The sequence below is a fragment of the Sabethes cyaneus genome, chromosome 2, assembly GCF_943734655.1.
Source record: "Sabethes cyaneus chromosome 2, idSabCyanKW18_F2, whole genome shotgun sequence".
NCBI classification, from domain to species: Eukaryota; Metazoa; Arthropoda; class Insecta; order Diptera; family Culicidae; genus Sabethes; species Sabethes cyaneus.
Window position 1 is genome coordinate 79,763,290 of NC_071354.1, and position 17,306 is coordinate 79,780,595.

The following is a 17,306-nucleotide window of genomic DNA, read 5'->3' on the forward strand; positions in this document are numbered from 1 at the left end:
AGACCGGAATGTTGTATTAAATGATGTTCGTGAAGATTCCTCGTCAAACTCGTGATAAATATAAATAAATAACACTATTACTATAATTGCTTGAAGTTTTTGGAGCGTCTTAGAGATTACGAAACCTGAAATTAAATAAAAAAGAAAAATTATTCAAATTAAATTCTACTATTTATATTTAGTCGCGACAAGCGTAGGCGAAATACGGATCTGTCGCAAATAAAAATAAATAGTGGAATTTAATTTGGAAAAGTTTCCCTTTTCATTTAATTTCAGACCATTACCATAATTTTATTAATAGAATTCATATCGTAGAATCAAATAAACATGCGACTTCGGTATCTCGTTATTCACCAATCTTCCAGTCTTAAATAATGATGTCCGTTAATCGTTCGATTAATTCAACTAATCGAAGGAATCGAGGAATATTCGAATAATTTTTAAACGAATACTGTCCGCACGAGTAGTTGAATTAACCGAATAGTTCAAGCAGTACGAATAATCCTCGAATAATGCTCGTTAATCGTTCATAATCGTTCGATTAATCGAATTATTCAAAGAAATATTCGAATATTTTTAATCGAACGCCACTAGCACGAATAGCTGAATTAATTGATTAGTGCAGACAACGCTCACCGATTAATCGGTAATCGAATAATTGAAAATTTCGGACATCACCTTAAAGTCAGTGTTAAAGATTCGATTCGATGAACAATTATTGTTTACTATGTTACAGAAAACCACTAGTCAATACGGCTTAATGTGAACAGATAGGAATTTGAGACTAGAAGTAAGTGATATTTATGCAACCAAACACAGGTCATCCACGAGCTAGTAAAAAGCACTAATTGTTATAACTGTAGGACTTCAAACTCTGTTTAGGTAATATTGACTTACGGTTTTCAGCAGTGGTCTAATATTTTACTCTATTTTTGCTTTGGAAAAACGAAGCATTCTTCCAGTTGATTGTTCTTGAGTAAAAGAATACCCTTTAAGCGCTGTTAATGGTACTTGCTCACTTCAAGCAGCATAGAGTACACTGTACTTGGTCCTGGGCTACTCGTCACCAATCCGGTGTGCGTTTTGATACACGCAAGTCGGCTTCAACCTGGTTTAGTCATCTAGTACGTTGCCCCTCTATTGCTGGTGACCATGCCGGAGTTCTTAAAGGGAACGGATTTCACTGCACGGATGTACAGGCGTAGTCTCCCAACTTTCGCCAGGTGTACGATGGTAATCTTTCCAAGTTGTGCCTGCAGCTCGTGGTTTATACACCTCCGCCACTCTCCGCTTTCTGTATGTAGCCGGACTATATTTGTCCGCAGCACCTTTCCGAAACACGCATGTAGCACATCATTCGACCCAGAGTAGCCCTGATCAATCGCGCCTGGTTGTCCGGAAAACCGTTCTCGTAATGCCATAGTTGTTGGGGCTCGACTGTATCGTACGCTGCCCTGAAATCCACGAAAATATGATGCGTGGGCATGTTGTACTACCGATGTTTCGGTAGGATTTTTCGTATAGTGAAAATTTGACCCATAGCAGCACGGGCCTTCATAATGCCTACCTGATACTGCCCTACGGGTTCTCTTGCTATTTAGGGATAGACGTCGTAACAAAATTCGTCGAATTAATCGCGTCAACTCGGAGGCGCCATCGCTGCACATAGGAGTATTTGCCCCAAAAAGCTGGCCAAAATTCTAAATTGCTTCTTTCCAGTCGATATTGATGAAACATGATCAGAAATTAAATGTGTATGTGTATCTGTATGTATGTGAGCATGTAGAGGTGTATGTGTGATGTAAAAGTGTATGTATGTATGTAAATGTGTAGGTGTGTACGTATACGTATAGAAGCATCACATTCTAGTCTTCTGTTTCATAGTCGCTGCTTTCCTCATGTTCTTCAGTTTGAAATGGATTTGCCTCCAACATCTTCAACGTTTCGGTTGAAAAACGTTTTCTTTTTTCTCTTGGTATCGGCCTTGAGCTACTAAGGAATGGATCCGAACTAAGCAGAAGTCTATTCAAAACATCTCTGTTGCATTGTGTTCTTGAAAATTTCCTACCAAAGTTTTATTTAGTAGGTACAGTAAATTGTTTTTTATTAGGACTAATTTAAATATACCTTCCGAAGTTTAGTCTGTAATTTCGAAAGTGTTTGAAACCGAAATTTAAAATTTAAAATTAACTTAGCCCATCGTGTACTTCCTCTAATCACTCTAGAACTCGATGGCAAGCCCAATAGAAGTCAAATCATATACCTTAATACGGTAATACGGTTAATACGGTACATGTACGGTAACCATAATGAGGGTTCTCCGTAACATTGAATAACATCTTTTTCTCTATAAATGACTTTGAACGAGTGTGTGAAATAATTCAGGGCGAGACAAACGCAGATTGTGACTGTTTCCGGCGACCTGCATGTATGCCTTTCTTACCCCGTTAGAAAGGTGCCGTTCTTACTCCCATGGCACGTTTTTTAAGAAGACGATTGTTATACATTTATTAATCTATCATATTTCTACTTAAATCTCACTAATGAAAAACAATACTAGCTAGAATATATAAAATCTTAAAATTTAGTTTGAAACTTCTTCTGAGAAATAAAGCTTAAAACCTTCTCGCGAAAAGTTACAACGGGTTGCGCATCAGCGACAATCGCGTTTGTTTTGTTTATTATTTTGATATTTGACGATTTATAGTAAGCTCGATCTGTTTTAAAACATCTGAAATAATGAATACAAACATGTTGAGTATTTAATAACACAATTGATTAATGCATTCTAGTAAAACTCTATGGGTGCTGGTCTTGCCTCCAGTGCCGGTGTTACCCGCACGACTTCTGGCTTCAAATAATTAAATGTCTAAAAAACGACAAAGCGGAACCATGCGGAAGATTTTTCGATTCCACTATATTCTGTGATGTTTGACCTATCTGATGGTGATTGAAATTTTGCCGGGACTTGCTCGGAAGGTTACTAAAACATTGATTAAAGTATCAAGATCTTACCATTATTTTGAGGTAATTTTCGTAATTACTATTCGTATCGAAGACATTCATTTATTTTATGCAATTATACATGAAAACTATTGAAAAACATTCTTCTTTGCTGATAAATACTTATCCATAGTGAATGGACACTATTTCACTCGGATTTTTAGCTTTTTGCACCAACGAGCGGAAGAACGCATTTTAAAAGCGAAAAAATTTACTGCCGAATGGCGTTCTAAATAGGCAGCTTGCTGAGCGAAGAAAAGCATGAATTCACTTCAAAATCATACTAACGTGACTAGAAGGCTATGCTGAGATTACAGATACTATGTACATATAAATAAAAATCATGCATTTCATATTTCGGACTTATGGCCAACTTTTTGGGTCAAATACTCCTATGTGCGCTGGATGAAATTGTAGCAGCCATCAAGAGTATGAAATCCAATAGAGCGCCAGAAATAGACTGTATTTCAGCCGAAATGCTCAAAGCTGACCCATCTTTGTCAACCCAGATAAGGCATCAGCTTTTCAGCAATATATGGGAAACCGCAACTTTTCCGGTGGACTGGATGCAGGGCATATTGGTCAAAGTCCCTAAGAAAGGAGACCTAACTGAATGCGGTAACTGGCGTGGTATCACGTTGCTCTGTATTACTCTCAAAGTACTCTGTAAGGTAATTCTCAACCAGATCCAGGAGAAGACCGACGCTACTCTCCGGCGGCAGCAAGCTAGATTCCGTGCTGGCGGATCATGTGTAGACCATATCACAACGCTTATATTGGAGCAGATCAACGAATTCCAGGACTCTTTTCTGTTGGTGTTCGTTGACTTCGAAAAGGCGTTCGACCGACTCAACCACGAAAACATCTGGCGCGCACTTAGGCGTAGAGGAGTTCCAGATAAGCTAGTCCATCTCATCGAGGCTCAGTACAAGGCGTTCTCGTGCAAGGTTTTGCACGACGGCGTCTTGTCCGACCCCATAAGGGTTACTGCTGGCGTGAGACAGGGCTGCATTTTAACACCGCTTCTGTTTCTCATCGTTATGGATGATATATTGGTTGGAGCAATTGACAGTAGACTAAATCGAGGAATGCTTTGGAATCCTCTGACAATGGAGCAGCTAAATGACCTCGACATCGTCTTGTTCACACAACGCCGAAACGATATGCAGAGCAAGTTAGATGACTTCTCTGAGAACTCCCAGGCAGCAGGTCTCACAGTCAATGTATCAAAAACTAATCTATGGTAGTGAACACTGACGATTCCACCAACTTTACAGTAGCGGGACACCAAGTTGAGCAAGTAGACGCCTTTCAATATCTTGGTAGCCAGACAACGCCCGATGGTGGTACCAAGACTGATATAGCCACACGGATCAGGAAGGCCAGGGGTGACTTTGCAGGTCTGCGAAACATTTAGCGCTCAAACCAGATCACTCTACGTACAAAAATCCGAATCTTTAATCTAAACGTTAAATCCGCACTGCTGTATGCCTGCGAAACGTGGTGCGTCTCAGCGGAGACAACGCAACAACTGTAGGTATTTATTAACCAGTGCCTGCGATATATCATTCGTGCCCTGGTGGCCTAACAACTGGATATCCAATGAGGAACTCCATCATCGATGTCATCACCGGTCGATAGCCACAGAAATTCGTAAACGTAGGTGGAAGTGGATCGGACACACCTTGAGGAAAGGAGCGAACGAGGTTTATAGAGAAGCACTTGACTGGAATCCACAAGGACAGCGTAGAAGAGGCAGACCCAGAGGCTCATGGCGACGGAGCTTAACCAACGACATCCGGGCTGTAGACGAGAACCTGCCCTGGCGACAGGTTAAAGCCATGACGGGTAACCGTCAGCAGTGGAGATCTCTGATTTCATCCCTTTGTTCTGCCGAACCGGCGGACATGGACACATAAGTAAGTAAGTAAGTCTTAACAAAATCTAGGAGAGCAGCTTGTAGACGGCGTTGATCAGCGTAATGCCGCGGCAATTACAGCAATCAAGCCATCCATTCCTCCGGTAGGTTCTCCTCCTCCCAAATCTTTGAAATTATCTCGTGAAGTGCGGAGTTAATGGTACCACAGGGAATTACCATTTATAGCTCACCCTTGAATGTCAAGTTTACCACATAAATTTTCCTTCAATAAAAATCTATGAGATGAAGGAAATTCGTTAATTTTACCGAGCCCAGATTCAACGCAACTCTAGAACCACAATATATATGGCTTTAGCATAATATTTTTAAGTAATATGAACTAGAATCGAAATATTAATGCGCTTGTGGAGGTCTAAAAAACATTATCACTCTAATACATAGACCATGCGAAATATAACATTTTCTATACACTTTCCTTCGGTTGATAACAACTACAGCAATCGATAGCTGTCGTATCTCTTCACGCCACATAGCTGTAATAATAATCTGCCATCCAGAATAAAAAAAGCTCGAAATGCGTAGGTATATTCAGCTGATTCCAAATGATTAAACACAAACGACTATGATAGCACGTCACTTTTTTTTTCTTTATGGCTCATCTCAGCTAACTGAGGAAACCCCGCTTCACAGACAATTCGAGTTTAAAAAATCGTGAGAGACCACAACTTTTCTCAAACAGGAACCACTAATCGCATTATTTGCTTCCTTATCTAAAGGCACTGGCAAACACCTGTTAATCTACAAAGGTGATTCCAGCAGTGGATTTTATTTGCAAAGTAACACAATTTTTTTTATCGACCAGAACTATCAGCTCACGGAGCATGAAAATTAATTCAGCAATTAGTGACCCATCAGGTAGTAAAAAATTTAGAACGTTCCGTTTGGCACCCACCGATATCTTTAAGTAACAACGATATACTCCGATGAACGGGCCTTCGCTTGAAATGCGCTTCCATTTCGGTTCCCGACCGAAGTGCTAATTCCAAAAGTAAAGACAAGTAACACTGCAGAGTACTACCGCGCCGAGTGTAGTACTGCTGTAATTGTACGATTAGTCACCGGCCGGCAAGTCTCTGTTATGGCGTCTACGTTTCGCGACAGTCGAAATAATACTAAATAAAAAAGAGTACAACTTATCATTTGTGTATGCGCTATGCAGGGCACCTGGAGGTACGGGAAGTTCTGCGGCAGTCCTGCGCTATCAGTGCGGAGGCAAGTGTTGGTAAGCCCTGCGTATTGTATTATCGCATAGCTTTTAGTTTAGTTTGATAAGCAAACTATAGTTTTACGCAACTTGGCCTATGTAAAAATACACGTTGATTCGGCATGATAAGAAACCGCTGCAGCGGCACGTGTCTTCATTAGGATTCATCTTTGTCAAATGGTGAATAGCGCTTCGCCAATCGCGGTTACTTATCAACGAGTGTGTGCTGTGTCACGTTCAGCAGAGGTTCTACGTCTGGAAACATTGACCTTCAATTCGCATCTGCATATTATTCAGGCAAATAATCTGCTGTAAATAGACACCAAGAATTCCAGATTTAACCATGTCTTATGCTCACTTATTTTTAGCATTGTGCCGTCATACATTGAATGTTACGTATTTGCATAAAGTGCAGACAACAGGTAAATTTAACTCAATTTACTGTGATTTTTGTTAATCGTCTGGATTTTCACTAGAATACATTGATTGACTATATTTTCAAACACTGAACATTTGATTATTTATGATTTTACACATTTTAAAACACATGAAATTCATCGCAAATCACATACCTATTTATATAAAAGTCAATGTATGTACGTTTGCTTGCTCCACCAAAACTCCGAAACGCCAGGACGATTCTTCATCAAACTTGACATACATTTTCCGTGTCGTAACAGAATCAGCCTTGAGAGTTTAAGAAATGGTGGTCAAGCAAAATCCTGACGCTGTATTGAGAATCGGAATCTGATACGATTTTTATTCGACAAACTTCACAGCCAACTGTTAGTATGTAGGATAATTGCGGGGCTAGTGTTATGAGCATGTTGACTCTAACCGCAAGCAGTCTCTCTCATACGAGATTCAAACATACGACGACTGGCTTGTTAGACCAGTGTTGTACCTAAAGACTAACTATAAGGTTGGCAGGGGAGATTCAAATAAGATAAGATTAAAAAAAGCATTGTTTCTTTGATAATTGTGAATTTCCGGACCGCTAATATATGTACAAGTAGCTGGAAGTCAAAAAGAGGCCATGCGATCGGCACTTATCTTTCCCTTTTTTAAATGCCTCGCAATCACAAAAGAAGGGCGATCCGTAGGCTTTAAACCTAGGCTTTCAAAACTCTTGAAATCCCCATTACATTACTGGACCCCGCTTCTGATAATGTGGAGAGTTAGAAACTAGGACCAAGAGAAACCATTTTTGGCACTTTTGCAGCAGAAACCAATTCTACAGAATTAAGAAGGACGATATACGGAAGCTAGCTTTTGGTTTTGTCGTGATTATTGTCACAAAATCATACTAGTTAATCTCGAAGTACGACCCTGGTCCAACAAAGCAAAACATTGTATGTTGACGATGCTGCTCAGTCATCCAGCGTCCTTGCGACGTAGTCGACCCACCATAGCTTTTACCAGGTGTATGATGGGAATCTTCAATGGTACCTGTTAGAGTGACTATATACAGAATGGCGACATCCCAAAAGTATGCAATGCTAGCAATGCTTATTTTCTTTCTCTTTCCTGCATACGCGTTGGATTGGTCGTCTGCTCGATTGGAATGACACTGACAGATAATTATCATTCCAATTTTGACATTGTCGCCACTCTATATATAGTCACTCTAGTACCTGTAATTCGTGGTTCATATGCTACACTGCGGAGAGAAAAGTAGGCCCAACTTCCAGCTCGTATTATTGTCGGCGGTGAAATCCCAGAAATTCTAAATATATGAACCACCATTCCCAACCATTCCGAGTTCATCGCCGTCAATCCAGCTTTTTACGAGTCATAATGGCGGGCGGCATAACTCGTGTTCGTAATATTTGAACAGTATTTTTGACATTTCTGTAGTACATCGCACGTTTTCTTTTCGCACGTTCCTTTAATTTTACCAAGAACGTGCAGAAAGAAAACGTGCGACGTATTTAAGAAATGTCAAAAATGCTGTTCAAATTTTACGAACACAGATTGTGCGGTCCGCTATTATGGCTCGTAAAAAACTGGATAGTCGCAATCCATGGCACCATGGCAAACCTTTACCGTGAACGCTCGGAAACATGGCTTGCGATGTATTACTGAAATGTCAAAAATGCCGTTCAAATATTACGAACACGTCCGCCATTGTGGCTCGTAAAAAGCTGGATACGGGTCACTCCATCACCTTATCACAGCCCACTGTTATTAGACAATGGCTATTAGACAATCTGGAAAGGCACTTTGTGGCTGGCGTTGATCAGTGTTATGCTGTAGTGTATTTACTACAGCAATCTAGGCGATCATCCTTTCTATATATGGGATACACCTTGCATTAACTCTTCCGATGGTTTCTCTTCCTCTCAAATCCTAGAAATTGTCTACTAAAGTGTCGTCGATAGCGGTTTCTTAGCATTTCAGTTGAGTTGTACCTATTTTATTTATTTATTTATTTACTATTTGATGGGGCTTTCAACCGTTGGTTGGTTCGCCCCAAGGATGAGTTGTACCTAAGTTTTAGACTGATAAAACACTTTTAAAACTTATTTTATTCTACCTTTGTGAACCAAAAGGATTGCAAACGTTCTTCAACAAACGGCACACTATCCAGCTTTTTACGGGCCATAATGGCGGGCGGCATGACACGTGTTCGTAATATTTGAACATCATTTTTGACATTTCTGTAATACATCGCGCGTTTTCTTTCCGCACGTTCCTTTAATTTTACCGAGAACGTGCGGAAAGAAAATGTGCGACGCGTTTGGGAAATGTCAAAAATGCTGTTCAAATATTACAAACACAGATTATGCGGTCCGCCATTTTGGTTCGAAAAAAGCTGGATACAGTTACCGCACTCGCTCGAATACCTTGTCTACTACCTGTGACCTTGTTGACGATATCACCAAAGGTCTTGACGTTGGAAAGTTAAGGGGAGTTTTATTCCTTGATCTCGGAAAAGCATTCGACACTGTCGATCACCAAATTCTGCTTCGGAAACTCAGCTACTATGGCATACAGAGCATCGCCAATCAGTGAAGTTATCTCCATGACGAATTCAATATATCGAGACCAATAGAGTAAAGAGTCTTTGCATTTTAGTAGTGGGTGTTCCACAAAGAACCAATCTAGGGCCGTTACTTTTCCTAATCTATACAAATGATATAGCCAATCTAAAGCTACACGGAAACCCGCTCTTATTCGCTGATGATACTTCATACTTCTGATCCAACGCTGCCGATAGTATTTCACTGAAAACCCTCTATCTCTTAATGTAAATAAAGCATGAGTTATGATGTTCTGAACACCATGATCTACATCTGTTACTAGTGTCAATATGGTAGTAAACACAATTAAAACCCTCCGAAAAGAAAAGTTTAAATACTTAGAGCTTATATTCGACTCTTCGTACATAATCTCGATATGCGGAGCTGCAGGTAAAGCACAGATGAACTCACTACAACGTTTACGGAACGGCTGTTTAAAGGCTATTTCTAAAAAGCGACGCCTGTATCCAGCAATAAACCCATACAGTGAATCTGATGCATTTGTACTGCCGATATCAGCATTACGGGAGTTACAATGCGAAATACAAATGCACAGTATGTTGCATAATACAAACACGTATCTCAACACAAAAACAGTCTTGGGCTTAAACGTCCTTTCTGAGACTTGACCGTTCCTTACCGACAGACTGCATAGCCGGCTATTAGAGTACAGGACAGTTGCACGGTTAGTGCAACAATCCTATCTAGCAGCAGATTCGAACTTACAACTGGTTTGTTTTTAGATTAGCATCATACCTCGATGCTGGCCGTTCATGTGTAGACCATACCACTCATACTCCGCATACTCACCATACTCCGCATTATATTGGAGTAGTTCAACGAATTGCAGGACTCTCGTCTGCTGGTGTTCGTTGACTTCGAAAAGGCGTTCGACCGACTCAATCACGAAAACAGCTGCGGTGCACTTAGGTGAAAAGGAGTTCCACATAAGCTAGGCCATCTCATCGAGGCTCAGTACGAGGCGTTTTCGTGCAAGGTTTTGCACGACGGCGTCTCGCAAGACGCCATAAGAGTTACTGCTAGCATGAGACAGGGCTGCATTTTATCACCGCTTCTGTTTCTCATCGTAATGGATGAGATATTAGTTAGAGCAAATGACAGTAGACCAAATCGAGGATTCTCTTGGCATCCTCTGACGATGGAGCAGCTAAATGACCTCGACCTAGTCGACGACATTGTCTTGCTCGCACAACGCCGAAACGATATACAGAGCAAGTTAGATTACTTCTCCGAGAACTCCCAGGCAGCAGGTCTCACAGTCAATGTAGTAAAAACTAAGTCTATGGTAGTGAACACTGACAATTCCACCAACTTCACAGTAGCGGAACACCAAGTTGAGCAGGTAGACGCCTTTCAATATCTTGGTAGCCAGAGAACGCCCGATGGTGGTACCAAGCCTGATATAACCTCACGGATCAGGAAGGCCAAGGTGCCTTTGCAGGTCTGCGAAACATTTGGCACTCAAACCAGATCACTCTACGTACAAAAATCCGAATCTTTAATCTAAACGTTAAGTCCGCACTGCTGTATGCCTACGAAACGTAGTGCGTCTCAGCGACGCAGCTCATGGCGACGCAGCTTAGCCAACGACATTCGGGCTGTAGACGTGAACCTGTCCTGGACAGGTAAAAACCATGGCGGGTAACCGTCAGCAGTGGAGATCTCTGATTTCATCACTTTGTTCTGCCGGACCGGCGGACATGTACACATAAGTAAGTAAGTAAATCGTACCTCGAAACCAAATAAGCACAACAATCATAACATGCGAATCGATATTTCGACCCAAAGTCACAGTTTCTTTCTCTTATTTCGCAAAATCGCGATACAATACGTTGCCTGTCACATTCAAAAACGATGGAAATCCGTGGAAATCGGCTACTAACCCAATTCCATCGGATAGCTGCGACACCGGGGCGTACGCAACTAGGTCGCATTAGAGCCGCGGTTCGCTTCTGACTCAGTTGACCTTCAGGACAAATCAACATTCTGAAACATTCGGGACCTTCAGAACAAACCGTTGCAGCCGTACTGCTTTCTGTCGTCCACGTCATCTCGGTCCTGAGGCGAAGTAGAAGCAGGGGTCTATTTAGCCTGAATCATCAGGCGTCTGCGAGGATTTCTCAGTTTTCTGTCCCCTGAAGAATTTCCATTGCCGCGTAAATAGACCGCCCACGAGCCGACTAGCCCAATTATATCAGAGGCCGCCGGAATTCGACCGGCACGCATGCAACTAGACACTGTGAGAGCCCCTGTTTACTCTGACATCCAGGTCCTGAGGTCGGGGTTGAAACAGGGTTCTCTCAGTTTCCATTTTCAAGCAAATATGTTTAATACCAAGACCTTCTTGTCCCTAAAGTATTTTCGATTTCATCTTCGTTGAGCTCATCATCCCGCTTCACATCACTCCATATCTTATTTAAGAATTGAACTGCCATCTTCTCATCCATAAGCAGTCACTGTCACTGTATGATCCGTCCAATCTGCATCTGCAGGACGGATAATGAGAATATCGTAACACCTAAATCAGTCGTTAATATCGATCAGTTATCGCTTGAACTAGTTTATAAAGCCACTTTAATACCTTCAAGCAGCCTTAAAAAGTTGCTCGATTTATATGGCTATTTAGAAGTAGGTTGTTGAACAAAAGGATCACGCTTGTTTATCAGCTTCTGGCAGAGCTGACTTGAAGAACTTAAACTAGCTTAAGAGTCGCTTATTCAAACACTAACTTAGAGTTTACTTTATACAGCTTTGGTTGCTTTTACACTTACAAAAGATGTCCGCATATATGTATAAGAAAAAACAAGCAGAAAGTGACTGAAAAGAGCAGTATAAGCTGAAAAATAGTTATCCTCTTGAAAGCAATTTGGTGATCATTATTATTCACAAGCGTATTTTTGAATGGTACAAGCCCAAATGTGTAAGCAAAACCACGACTTATATGGCACAGTAAAAAAGATCACTTCCTGCTTTTTCAGCTTCACCCACCTGGTCAGTAGCCTGCTTGGTAGCATCGGCGAAATATACATCGCTCGTTGCTATCGTCGCTACCGCCAGTGTTATTATTATTTTTGTTATTTAACCGGCACCGTAATCAATTCCCATATGCATACCTACTCACCTAATGCCAACACAACTGCAATCAGTTGCACTCCATGGTAGTGTTTTTGTTACAGATTTGATAGTTTGATATTTTGATATTACTCTCTTGTCCTGGTGTTATTAGCTTTTTTTCTATTGTTCGTGTCAATTTAAACAGTAACCAAAAATGTGGTTGTTAGACCTGCAGTTTTTTTCTCTAACGCCATCGAAGTTTGTTAGTTACTTTGGTATTTCGAGAATACTCAGATATACGATAAGAATCGTTAGCTATCTGTGTAAAGGTGTAAAACTTCACTCATATTTATGTTCATATGAAGGTTATCAAAATACAGTGAAGCCCCCTTCGTTTGAACAATTCCTCATGCAAACCCCGTTATAGTTTCTAATTTGAACAGCTGGCAATCCTAAATATGCTGAAACTTGTATGAACTGGCCGCCCTGCTCTTTGTTATTGCTTTGGTGGTTTGATTCAGTTGGCAGTTGCAAGCGGCGAATATTTCATTCTCCTAACGGATTTCTATCATAATCGTTGGGAAAACGTAATGTGAAGCAGATTAAACACGCTAGATCAGTACAAATAAATCGTGTTTATGTGCATTGTCAGCATAAGCAAATGATGTCATGTTGAGAATGACATTTGAACCATTTTTCATTAGCACGTCGTGCAAATCAGCGGGGTTCAAATTAAAAAGTATTCAGATTAAACACGGTCAAACGAACGGGGGCAACGGTAATAGGTGATATAATTGATCAGAAGCTTTAGATGACATACCCACCAAACTTTTTTGTTGGATAGTAACTTATTCAACTGTTGTATGGCCAATTACCGGGTAACAAGCGCTTGATAAGCTGTTCTGCAGCAAAAATGTTTGTTGGATAATGCTCTATAAACATATGAGATTTTCCAAAACACCAGTTGGTAGTAATAGCTGGTAATGAAACGATAGTTTTGAGAAACTGATATCTACTCTCTAGAAAAATATGCGACATGCGAAATATTTCCTTCTCCGAATCAGACGTTGCACCTGCAATTAACAAGCTAAAACCGTCTTTGCAACCGGGACCAGATGGTATACCACCAATCATCTTTAAGAACTATGCACGTACGTTATGTGCACCCTTAACCGCAATTTGCAACTTGTCGCTGAATCAATCATCATTCCCAGATGCCTAGAAGGAATCATTTTTGTTTCCTGTGCTTAAGAAAGGCGATCACACGGCTGTGGAAAACTACCGAGGAATTACCTCTTTATGCGCAGGATCGAAGCTACTGGAGACTCTCGTAAATAAGCTGCTATTTTAGGAAGTAAAGCGTCATACCTCCTGTGACCAGCACGGCTTTTTTTCCAGGACGATCGACCACCACAAATCTCACAGAGTTCACATCATTCTGCATCCAGAACATGGAAAACGGCACTCAAATAGATACTGTTTACACAGACCTGAAGCCGGCCTTTGACCGTGTGGTCAAATCTGGTTAACCGGCGTATTTCTGTCAGACTGGGCAGCGCACGTTCGAATCAATTTTCTAATCGATCTGGTGTTCCGCAAGGTAGCAATCTTGGCCCTTTGTTGTTTTCACTATTCTTCAATGATGTATGCGCTGTGTTACCTCGAGGGTGCAGACTTTTGTATGCGGATGATTTGAAGATCTTCCACAGTGTAAAGTCTAATGAAGATTGTCGCGAGCTTCAAAGGCTGCTCAACAACTTCGTCGACTGGCGCAAAACGAACGAGCTCCTCATCAATGTACGTAAATGCTCGGTCATCTTTTTCAGCCGCAAAAAAAAACAACCGATTCAATGGAACTACACGATCGATGGCGAGTCACTGGATAGAGCCTCAGTTATGATAGACCTTCGCGTACAAAAACTTGGGATTTATCTTTCGAGTCACCAAGGAATTTCGAGATCCATATTGCCTGCGCGCTCTTTGCTACTCTCTTGTGCGATCCATAATTGAATACGCAGCTGTAGTGTGGAGCCCTTATACAGGTATTTGATTTGATCGTCCAGATTGGAAGCCATCCAGCGTAGATTCGTTCGATACGCGCTTAAATATCTTCTATGGAGAAACACATACGATCTGCCTCCGTATCAAGACCGCTGTCGTTTGACATTTTGGAAAGACGACAGAAAATTGAAAGAATCCTCTTCATTAGAGAGGTTTTAGTGGGCGAATTAGATTGCCCAACGATCCTGGCTCAAATCAACATCAGTCTCATCCCAAGTTTCCTACGAAACAGAGTTTCTTCGACTGGACTTTAGACGCACCGAATATGGCCAGAATGAATGTTTATTTAACAGTTTATACAATTATTTTAATTTCCATATTTCATGTAGTAAATTCAAAGAACTGCTGCTCTCAAGAGCCTTTAATTAAGTTGTCAGATGAATGATTGAGCAATATAAATAAATAAATATAAAAACAACGTAACCATTCCCTGAATCTGTAACGCACTAATCCCATTATTATCTTTGCGTCTTCGATGGAAGTGTAAGTGGATGAAAAAACACTGGATTTTAATATAAAACAAAACTGATTACTGACCGGACTTGAAAGCCCTATTACATGAATTTTCACTACGAAGTAAAAGTTGGAATGTGGTGTCCAAGAAACGACCGCATGGTTGACGTAGGACTATGAACTCCATGCTCGATTCTGTAGCATGCCGTTTCACTATCTAATTGTAGTTATCAGGTTAGATGCTGTTCTTTGTTTGAAAAGAGCTAACGAGTTTTCTCGTGTTAAGTTTTCTCGGAACGCAACAGGTTAAGATAGATACTAACTAACTCGATGCATAATTGACGTTTGAGATATTCTCTGCATCTTTGAAACTCAATTGCATAGTAATCTCCCCTCTTGATTTTTTCATTCCAAAGCAGCAAGTCACAGACACAACCATTATAGATACCTAGATAATTACCTAGCAGATCAAGAATTACATGAACTGACTTAATGAGTCTTAAAGATTGTTTTCCCCCGCCAGATCTACTGATAGGAATAAATTGCAAACACAGCAAACAAACGAATATGCTATACTTTCAATCGATCACTTAAATGGCACCTTCTTGGCAAGTAGCCGACACAAGTTTATCCACAATTTCCGTTGCAAATTAAGGCACTCGTTAGAAATCAGCAACGCACTGACACTCATCTCTATCCATCATTTCTGTCCAAACAGCAATAAACGGAATCAAAATCAGTTCACTTTCACACACAACCAACACGCACAAAAATCAACACTTGGTTTGTTTTTTCTTTGACACAATTTATAACTCAAGCATAGGTTACAGAAAAAAGTTTATTTTCGTTTCTCCGAATCGGGGTCGGCGATTTGGTACTTATCAAGGGCTTTTAATTTTGATGAAACGACACACCTCTTTGCTTACAGTTCTACGACGTGATAACTTCACTGAAACAAACGATCATCGTATTTCAAATACCTGTCGAGTGACTCATATTTGTCGTATATTACACGCCATTCATCTAGAGCATAAAATTGTCCTTGATATTTGACGCTCTTTACGAGGTCGATTACCAAACAAACACACCTCATTGAGTAATATGGATGATCATGAATGCCCTACTGATGCATAAATGGTTATCAAACACTCACACAATTCGAACTCTTCAATCGGCAATCGGCAAGAGCCCAAGTAATTATAAATGTATAAAATAAAAAATAACACTGCTCTACACACTACATATGCACGACGAGGTCACTGACGATCCAACTCGAGCCAACATAAAACACGATCACGAGCGACTGTGGTTTGAGTGCGACTGACTGACTGACTGCCTGACTGACTGGAGGAGTGTGCATTCTGTTTACCAGCGGTACACCGTGCTAGACTCGCATTGGGCGCGTCTGCCTGCTTATAGGAACAATCCGTCGACCGTCAGAGCCAGAGCCCCGCGAGAGAAGAGAAAAACAAACTTTTTTGTGAGAATTATTATGGGGTCCGTTTTAGTTATTGCTTGCTATTATATTCCATTGCTAAATGAAATCAGACAAACGGTTAGGACTTGGCAAATGCAACGAAAAAGAACTAATGTCGTCGAAACTAAATTTGGTTTGCTTCGAGAGGACACTACTATACCCTGGACGCTGTAACAATAAAATAAGACATAGGTATTGTTATATCTCTTGTTAATAAGAGATAACAAGTCACACATTGTTATCAGGATATAATAAATTACCGGACTGCTTCAAAACATGTTTATTTTTCGTAATATACGGCGAAGATGTTCATTTCATAGTAAACTAGTTTCAAAAATATTTTACCAAGATATCGGAAACAAAATTTATTTACAAAAATACTGCAAACTTCAATGAGGAAATGGATAAAATGTTCCTCTTAATTCTATCACAATAAATTTTAAATTACTTCAGTGTTGTTCGCAGTAAAAATTGATTTTGTTTCAGTGTTTCCGCAGTTTTCTCGAAGCAATAAAGGTTCATATGAGACACACTTTCTGCGGGCTAGATTAACAAGATTAATTCCTCTAAGGTCAACATCATCTCTAGCTCCGAAAAAAATACTAAAATGGCCGTAACTTTTTTATTCTTCATTATTTTTTCACCATATTTGGAAATTTTCCCAAAAAGCTTTTCTATTTTCATAATTCCTAGAGTGGCCGTGATCATGCGTCACATGGTCCAGGAATTATTCCGATGTTGTTTGGGGAACCGCTACGTGACATTTGGACGTAGTATTACGCCTTTGTTTACTATTCCGGGTAGTACTTTTCAAAAACGAAAATAGAAGTGTAAAATTTGAATGAAAGATTTCAAATGCTAATAGCTGCCATATTACTGAACGACGCATAACTGTTAATATGTCATTGGATAGATAAATTGACCAGCAATTTTATAGTAACATATTTATAACAATCTTTTATACGCTTAATACATTCAAAATATTCTGCACATAACTAATGGTAAATTTCCATATAAAATTCCAGATGATTACCATGTGCCGCATATAAGCACAATCCGCCTAGAAATGCA

The 17,306-nt window shown here is 40.3% G+C and overlaps 1 protein-coding gene across 1 annotated transcript in view; it reads right to left on the bottom strand.

Moving 5' to 3' along the window:
• LOC128733816 (phospholipase D2) overlaps positions 1-16,048 on the bottom strand; it is a 28,014-nt gene extending 11,966 nt beyond the window's left edge. The window contains exon 1 of the mRNA XM_053827625.1: positions 15,912-16,048. The gene's annotated coding sequence lies outside the window, so the exon portion shown is untranslated. The remainder of the gene's footprint in view (positions 1-15,911) is intronic.
• Between the last annotated feature and the right edge of the window lie 1,258 nt (positions 16,049-17,306).